The sequence below is a fragment of the Marmota marmota genome, unplaced genomic scaffold, assembly GCF_001458135.2.
Source record: "Marmota marmota marmota unplaced genomic scaffold, marMar, whole genome shotgun sequence".
Lineage (NCBI taxonomy): Eukaryota > Metazoa > Chordata > Mammalia > Rodentia > Sciuridae > Marmota > Marmota marmota.
In genome coordinates, this window is record NW_026000147.1 from 161,842 (window position 1) to 171,092 (window position 9,251).

The window sequence follows — 9,251 nt, forward strand, 5'->3', positions numbered from 1 at the left end:
GCAGGATATAAAATCAACACTCATAAATCAAAGGCATTTCTGTATATCTGCGACAAAACTTCCGAAATGGAAATGAGGAAAAACACCCCATTCATATTATCGTCAAAAAAAAAAAAAATGGGGAATCAACCTAACAAAAGAGGTGAAAGATTTATACAATGAAAACTACAGAACCCTAAAGAGAGAAATTGAAGAAGATCTTAGAAGATGGAAAAATATACCCTGTTCATGGATATGCAGAACTAACATCATCAAAATGGCGATATTACCAAAATTTCTCTATAGGTTTAATGCAATGCCAATCAAAATCCCAATGGCATTTCTTGTAGAAATAGATAAAGCATCATTAAATTCATATGGAAAAATAAAAGACCCAGAATAGCAAAATCAACTCTAAGCAGGGAAGTGTGAATCAGGCAGCATAGTGATACCAGATTTCAAACTATACTACAGAGCAATAGTAAAAAAAACAGCATGGTACTGGTACCAAAACAGGTGGGTGGACCAATGGTATATAATAGAGGACACAGAGACTAATCCACAAAGTTACAACTATCTTATATTTGAAAAAGGGGCTAAAAGCATGCAATGGAGGAAGGATAGCATCTTCAACAAATGGTGCTGGGAAAACTGGAAATCCATATGCAACAAAATGAAACTGAATCCCCTTCTCTCACCATGCACAAAAGTTATCTCAAAATGGATCAAGGAGCTTGATATCAAATCAGAGACTCTGCATCTGATAGAAGAAAAAGTGGGCTCCAATCTACATATTGTGGGGTCGGGCTCCAAATTCCTTAATAGGACACCCATAGCACAAGAGTTAATAACACGAATCAACAAATGGGACTTACTTAAACTAAAAAGTTTTTTCTCAGCAAGAGAAACAATAAGAGAGGTAAATAGGGAGCCTACATCATGGGAACAATTTTTTACTCCTCACACTTCAGATAGAGCCCTAATATCCAGAGTATACAAAGAACTCAAAAAATTAGACAATAACATAACAAATAAGCCAATCAGCAAATGGGCCAAGGACCTGAACAGACACTTCTCAGAGGAGGACATACAATCTATCAACAAGTACATGAAAAAATGCTCACCATCTCTAGCAGTCAGAGAAATGCAAATCAAAACCACCCTAAGATACTATCTCACTCCAGTAAGATTGGCAGCCATTATGAAGTCAAACAACAACAAGTGCTGGCGAGGATGTGGGGAAAAGGGTACTCTTGTACATTACTGGTAGGACTGCAAATTGGTGCAGCCAATTTGGAAAGCAGTATGGAGATTCCAGGGAAAGCTGGGAATGGAACCACCATTTTACCCAGCTATTGCCCTTCTCGGACTATTCCATGAAGACCTTAAAGGAGCGTACTATAGGGATACTGCTACATCGATGTTCATAGCAGCACAATTCACAATAGCTAGACTGTGGAACCAACCCAGATGACCTTCAATAGATGAATGGATAAAAAAATGTGGCATTTATACACAATGGAGTATTACTCTGCACTAAAAAATGACAAAATCATAGAATTTGCAGGGAAATGGATGGCACTAGAGCGGATTATGCTAAGTGAAGCTAGCCAACCCCTAAAAAACAAATGCCAAATGTAATCTTTGATATAAGGAGAGCAAATAAGAACAGAATAGGGAGGAAGAGCATGAGAAGAAGATCACCATTAAACAAGATAGAGAAGGGGGAGGGAAAGAGAGAGAGAAGGAAAATTGCATGGTAAAGGAAGGAGACCCTCATTGTTATACAAAATTACATATAGGAGGAAGGGAGGGGAAGGGGAAAAAAACAAGATAGAAATGAATTACAGTAGATGGGATAGAGAGAGAAGATGGGAAGAGAGGGGAGGGGAGGGGAGGGGGGATAGTAGAGGATAGGAAAGGCAGCAGAATACAACAGACACTAGTATGGCAATATGTAAAAATGTGGATGTGGAACCGATGTGAATCTGCAATATGTATACGGGGTAAAAATGGGAGTTCATAATATGCTTGAATCAAATGTATGAAATATGATATGTCAAGAGCTTTGTAATGTTTTGAACAACTAATAATAAAAAAGATTAATGAAATTAAATTAACTATGAGTAAGAGGAAAAAAAGCATCATGTTTATGGATACAAAGGATCAACGTTAGAATGTTCACATGATCAAATTATACACACATCAGAAGCAATATCCAATTCCAATCTCAGTGACAAGTTTTACAGCAATAGGAAATAATAAAGATAAAATCCATATGAAACCATAAAATACCCTGAATAGCTAAAGTAATCTTGATTTAAAAAAAGCAAAACTAATAGAACCACATTCTGATTTTAAAATATGTGATAATGTGATAGTCATTGAAACATGTGGAGGGGCTGGGGATGGATCTTGGAGATGGAGAATTTGCCTAGTATGCACAAGGCCCTGGGGTTCATCATCAACACTTCATTTCACACACAGACACATGTATACACACACACAGAGAGAGAAAACATTATGCTAGTGGCATAAAAGTAAACATATAAACTAGTGGAACAGAACAGACTACCTAGAGAAATTTCCAGATACATTCTAATTAAGACATCTTTAAAAGCACTGTCAAATATAGCCTATGGAGTAAGGAGGGTCTGTTAAAAAATACTCACAGAATCAAAGAGGACCCTTATCCTATAGCCATACACAAACATTAAACTCAACTGATGTTGGTCAATTAAAGAAACAGAGCTGTTCGTGGTTCTAAACGGTGAAATTTAAGGAAACAGTGACATTTTGATTGCATATGAATGGCAGGAAAGGGTCATTGCCCTTAAATGGGTATAACATTTCCGTTTTCCCTGAGACTTGCTGTGTAATAGTGTGCTTATCCTAGCAACACCATAGAAGGCATTGCATTTTTTTAAGATGGTAGAGTTTATGGTTACTTCATGGGCACTTTCCATACCTACTCTTCCCAGAGCAAGAGCTGCTCTTGAGCCTGCAACATTTTTGAAGTGGAAGGCATTCTTCTATGATGAATGTGAACAGCAAGATGATCACAACCACACCGCCAATGTTAACCTCCCAGCTGAATGCTTGCAGGGAGGGGGAATCTACGGTTCCCCTGCGGTACAAGCCACAAGTTGGCCAAATTATTTCAATTAGGTTTGACACTGTGCTTTAAGCTGGGGAGGTACAGTTTCCGTACAGGGCTTAAGGCAGAAAAGCCACTGAGGACTTGTCACAGTTTTTTGACAGAGTATACAAGGTGATAGAAGGAAAGGTGTCTCATGAAGGAACCTGTGTGGCCTTAGCCAAGGAGTTGATCTGAGACAGACTAAATAAGGAACATAGAGCAGCAGTGGTGCCAGTACACAAATTCACACTGGATGATGGGATTTTTGGCCACCAAGGATAAAGGGACACAAGGGGCTCAAGACTCTCAGCTGGCCTCAGACATGGCAGTTGCATAAAAGCAGGACTAAGGAGGCTTGCAGACAGCTAGTCAGAGACTGCCAAAATGTGCATGTTTTTTCCCCATTGGTTTTTACAACCTGCTGGAGTGAATCCCTGAGGGTTAAAATTGAATGCTTTGTGGCAAAGAGATGTCACTCATTTTGCCTCTTTTGGAAATTTAAATTAGATTCATGTAATCATTGATATCTGTCAATGCTGTGTGCTGGCCAGAGTCTCCACAAGAGAAACCACAAAAAAACCCATCATCTCCCATTTATTAAAATGTTCTGAACTATGGATGTTTTCATGTCTATTAAAACTGACAAAGGTACAGTCTGTACTACTAGCAAAACATTTCAGGTGGGCTGGGGATGATCAGCATATACAGCACTTAACTGGGATCCCCTACAACCCACAGGATCAAGACATCATAGAAAGGACTTACAGATCGTGCTCCAAGCCAGAGAGTGCAAATGATACCAAGTCCCCTCTCTCGATGCCTTGAACAAAACCTTATTTGCTTTAAATTTTCTTTCAATTTCAAAATTTTCTATGGAAACAGAAGTCCATTAACATAGGGCCTCCCTCAAGGGGCCCTCCCATCTACCTATGGTCTCATGGAAAGATCCCATCACAAATGCATGGCATGGTCCAGGGCCCCTCATAAACAAGGGCCAAGGGTTTGCATATGTAAACAGGAGCCTCACCCCATCTGGGTGCCTGCCAGAAATATCCCGCAGAGCTACCAACCAAGAGGTTGAAGGAACTAACTCTGGAGGGAAAACCTTACAAGCAAAAGACTCAACACAAATAGACCTCACGTCAAGTAACCTGGGTGATCTTAAAGGTCTTGTTGAACAAGCCACCAGATTGGCCTCTTTGCCTGGTGGCAACCCCATCCCTGAGCCTACTATGATGGTGGTCCTACTGTGTGCAATGCTCACTGACAACAGTGAAGCCTCCCATAAGGTAAATTGGGCTTTGGTCTCTAGGCCATTACCTTTAGCAATTGCTAATTGGGAAAGGGCTTTCCTTAAGCTCTTCTCTAATAATTCCAACCTTATTGATCCTGAGCTATCCATCCAGGAGGTGACCATACCCTGTAATGCCAGAATTTCCACACCAAATCTGCCCTTTGTTTCTCCATAGTATAAAATAAAACCTATGATCCAGTCAGTCCCCTCTGTTTTACTATTGCCCATGAAACTGTTGTAGATAACTATAATCAAGCATATGTTGGGCTATCTCTCACTGACCTTAGAGTTATAGTTAGGGCTACCTATAGCCATAGACTCCCCCATGGCAAGTGAAAGAAACCCTTGCGGCCAACATGTCCAACAATGCTTTTTGGAAAGCCCCCCACAGATAGTGATAGCATGCCGTAGACTCAACGTGTCACTGCCATATCTCATCTTCTTGATAAGAGGAACTTCTCTGGGGAAGAACAACATCTATGCACCTGGGTGGGTGCAGCTCTCTGGAATGGAACTGATGTGCCCAACAACCATATGGGTCACTGCAGTACCTGCTTCATGGGACAAGCTGTTACCAACTGTTTTGCAGGAACTCAGTATGGCATAATGGGTATCACACCTAAATTGCGAGCTACTAGCTGCATCAAATGGGCAGCAGCTGGATGGATGAATGGGTCCAGACTCTGACCATGGATTTGCCTTGTGCCAAATTACACCCATATCCACGATGCACAAGCTTGTGTACACCACCCTTTGCCATGCTAATCATCAACGATACTGATGGCATAAATATCACTCATACAGAGATTCCTTATGCAGTCAGTACATCCTGCTGGCTCACAAATTGTCTAACTCCTTCTATGAAAACTAAAATTATATTTATCCTTAGAGTGTCCCCAGCAATCTGGCTTCCAATGAACCTCTCCAGATAGTGGAGGAGTCATTAGGACATAGAGATGAAGAACCTTCTGAAGGAGATCCTGCACTGGACAAGGCATGCAATTAGCCTCCTCATTGCTGGGATAATCGCCCTGGTAGCCACCTTTGCCACCACAGCCACTGTCACTGCTTTGCTCACTCTGAGTGTCCAGACTGCTCAGATTGTGAACAAGGTTCTACTGCCATGGCAGAAGCCCTTGCCATTCAAAATAACCTAAATAACCTGTCCTGAGCTGCTATTTTAGTCATTCAGCAAGAACTAGACCTCCACCAGGAAAACTAGATATCCTGTTTATGTTGCATATCTCACTTGTGACCCTGAAATCCATAGCATTTGTGTCACCCAATATTCTGTGTCTGAAAATGAAACCTTACACCGCTCTCATTAATCTCAGTATATTAAGGGGGCTTGGGATGCTGACTATGTTATGACCATGCATAACCTTACCAAGTTAATTGTCAAAATCAATGAGACTAATGTGTCTATCTTGACAACCTCCTCTTTCCTCCAGGGATTGACTGAACATTGGAAAAACCTGAGAGCCAAATTAACTAAGCCGTATAATGCTATCACACTGGCCCTACTGTTTATAATAATGATAATATTTTCTTGCATTGTGTGACACTTATGTAATCCTGTGAAGGCTGGGGAATGGAAAACAGCAATGCTGGCTGAAATCCTTGCAGCACAGTCAGAGGGGGGAGATGTGGGGACAAATGCATGGAGCACTGCATACATGGCATATGTTAAGGGCATCTTGGTGGCAGGCCACTCCCCAGTGCTAGGCATGTGAGTGGCAAGCCCCTTACCCAGTGGGCCCAGCCCTGGGTATAAGGGCATATATTGTAGACTTGTGCTTGCCCCATGGCCCAATCCTAGATTGTTCTCTGCAAGGACAGTTGGCCAGAAATTGTATTGGCTGCCTATAATCTGCTAAGCTACTGCCTGAAACACACACACACACACACACACACACACACACACACGGTAACTGCATAATAAAATCAGACATGCTTTCTGCTTGGTCTCTGGGAGGTTTTGATTAGTGACTCTGCAGCCACACTCTCCTCTATACCCTGTTCCATGGACCTCCTAGGTGAACAAGAGAGCCCGTGCATTCAAAGATGTTCCATCACCTGCTATGACCGCAGCTCACAGCCTCCAGCTCTGTCTCTGTTTTTCTATTTCTTTTCAAGTGCACTTTCGTGTGATGCCACAGGTTTGATCCTGAAATCTTCAGTATGGAAGTCCTGGTGCACATAAGCAGTAACATAAAAAACTCAGGTTACCCAAGTGAGAATGGAATGGGGAAGAGGGTGCCTATCAGACATTGTAGAGAGAGGATCTTCAGAGCCACAGGAGGCATGAGGAGACTCTGCCCAGAATCCAGGCATCATGACATGTGGAATGGGTATGGGCTAATTTGAACTTAGGATGGAAGTGAGAGAACTTGGGGTTTCCACATGATTGGGACAGACATTTTTTTTTTTTTTTTTTTTTTTTGTCAAAGGAACTTGGAGGAAATTTTTAGCACACCTCTCCCCAGATGGCTGTTATCCAGAACAGAATCCAATCAAGGGGCAAGTGAAATGTTCCACTGGGGACTCCATCATCCTGTGCTCCCCAGTGGGATCCTGTCATCTAACTATAGACACTCAAATGAGAAGCTGCAGAAAGATGATATCACCACACCCTTTCCTTAAAAGTGTGCAGGTTATACTCAGGTGCACCAAGTGGCCAGCATCCATCCATCCAAGCTCTTCTCTGTTTCCCTGGATGTAGGCTGTGAGGACATGGGCTTCTAGGAGGAGGGAGGAAGGGGCAAACTGGGTCTCCTAGTGAGGGTTTTGGTAGATTTAGAAGAGCCATCCAGCATTAACCACGACACTCAGCCAGACAACTGTGCTCTGTGAAATGCAATGAGGGAAATCTTCCTAGGATGTGTCATTCTTTAGTTTTGGGACTTAGAAAATTACTCCTTGTTTTTCCTTAAGAAATTTCCACTATTTTGGGGTCCTATTTAATTTTCTCTGGACAGTTGCATATGCTATCTGTGCTAGCTCCTGTTTTCTAAGTTATTTAGTCCTATACAAATAATCAGAGAAGTACTCATGTTCCTTGTCTCCTTTTTATTAAGTATGCTCAGCTTGGCTTCTCTCATCTTCCTGAAAAAAATGGAATGCTCCTTGTTATGTGTCTTTCTAAATTTTCAGGAATTAAAAAGTAATTTTACATAAACCCGAAAGTAACAGGGGTGACCTTATATTACAACAACCATATGTTGTAATTTCTCAGGAAATCTTCCTTGTCCTACATTTAATCTCTCAAATTAAAAATGAATGGTGCCTCTCCATATTGTGTGTTCTGCCCAGTAGCCAATTTCGAGTGAGAGGGCAGTGGTCCTGTGTCACCTTCACATGAAAAGACAAGTGAACCTGATAGTGGTTTCTTTTTCCTTGCCCCCCAAAGATCCGGGAATATGATTTTCAATAGTTGAGCAGGAAGAATATATGGTACATTCATTTGGTCTCTTTTTATTATTCATTTTAAAATTCTCCCTCCCATTTCCCTCATAATAGATGTGTCTGATAGGCATTCTGTTAGGGAGAATATTTGGAAAAGTTGATCCTCATTCTGTTCAGATGTCTGTGCTCACATTTTTTAAGTTCAAATTTTTATACAAATGCAGTTACAGAACCAGTGTGAACCTATCTCCTTTTCTTTCTTTTTAAGCAAATTGAACTTGACTCATGTCATTATTAACCTCATCAGGGAAACAGATCCTCCTGCAGGTATGTTGGGTTTCCCAATAAGGACAGCTTAGTGTCTGTGATGAAGCTCCTTTGGAGTTTCTTGTTGCTGTTAGAAAAGTAACTTTCCTTATACTGAACCTGAAGACAGATTTCAAGCTCTTGTTATTGTGTAGTCGCAGCTGGGAACCCTGAGCTTTACTTAAATCTTTCCAATTTTGGGGAACGATGGATGATCATCAAGCAGATTTTTCAGGAATACCCATCACTCATTTACCCAAATAATATACAGGCTTTACTCCTTCATATTCCTGTAGCTTGTACAGTTCACAGTGGCTTTTCATCCAGAATAGCTCCTGGCTGATAGTGGTGGTGCCCTCCCTGATATGCAAGCTGTTTCTCCTTAGTGCTCTTCATAGTTTCCCAGCTAGAACTGTGATGCAAAGTACAGCTGGCTGCCCAATTCCCCTCAGTCCCAAATTGACATGAAGCAGGACCAGCCCCATTCCCAGGTCTCAATTGTTCATCTTTAGTTAACATACAGTAAGTGATGGGAGCAGGGGGATGCTTAAGTACATGGAAAAGACAAAACAAATTATGCCCCTCTGTTGTTGTTGTTGTTGTTATTATTATTATTATTATTATTATTATTATTATTATTTTGGTACCAAGGTTTGAACCCAGGGGTGCTTAACCACTGAGGCATATCCCTAGTCTTTTAATATTTTATTTAGAGACAGGGTCTTGCTTCAAGGCTTAGGTCCTCACTAAGTTTCTGAGGCTAGTCTCAAAAATACAATTATCTTGCCTCGGACTCCCACGCTGTGGGGATTACAGATGTGCACCACCATGCCCAATCCATGTTACTTTCCCTTTGATTTATGTCCCCCTCTGTGGACTGTCCAGTATTTTTTAGAATAGTTTGCTTTCTCTTGTTTAAAATAAAATGATCCTTTTTGCTTTGAACAGTATGCTTCCAAGTACCATCACTATGTTAAGAGCCTTAGTTGAGGAGGCCCCTTGAACACATTGCAGATGGAATAGGAAGTTCTCATCTTGTTCCTGAGCCTCTAGACTCTTCTGTGCTGAGTGGCAATTCTCATGGCTGGGAGAGGACATGCCTGGTGATTTAGTTTAGCTTGTATTATG

The 9,251-nt window shown here is 41.3% G+C and overlaps 1 pseudogene; it reads left to right on the top strand.

The window, feature by feature from the left end:
- LOC125611468 overlaps window positions 1–5,418 on the top strand; it is an 11,903-nt pseudogene extending 6,485 nt beyond the window's left edge.
- Window positions 5,419–9,251: the final 3,833 nt, after the last annotated feature.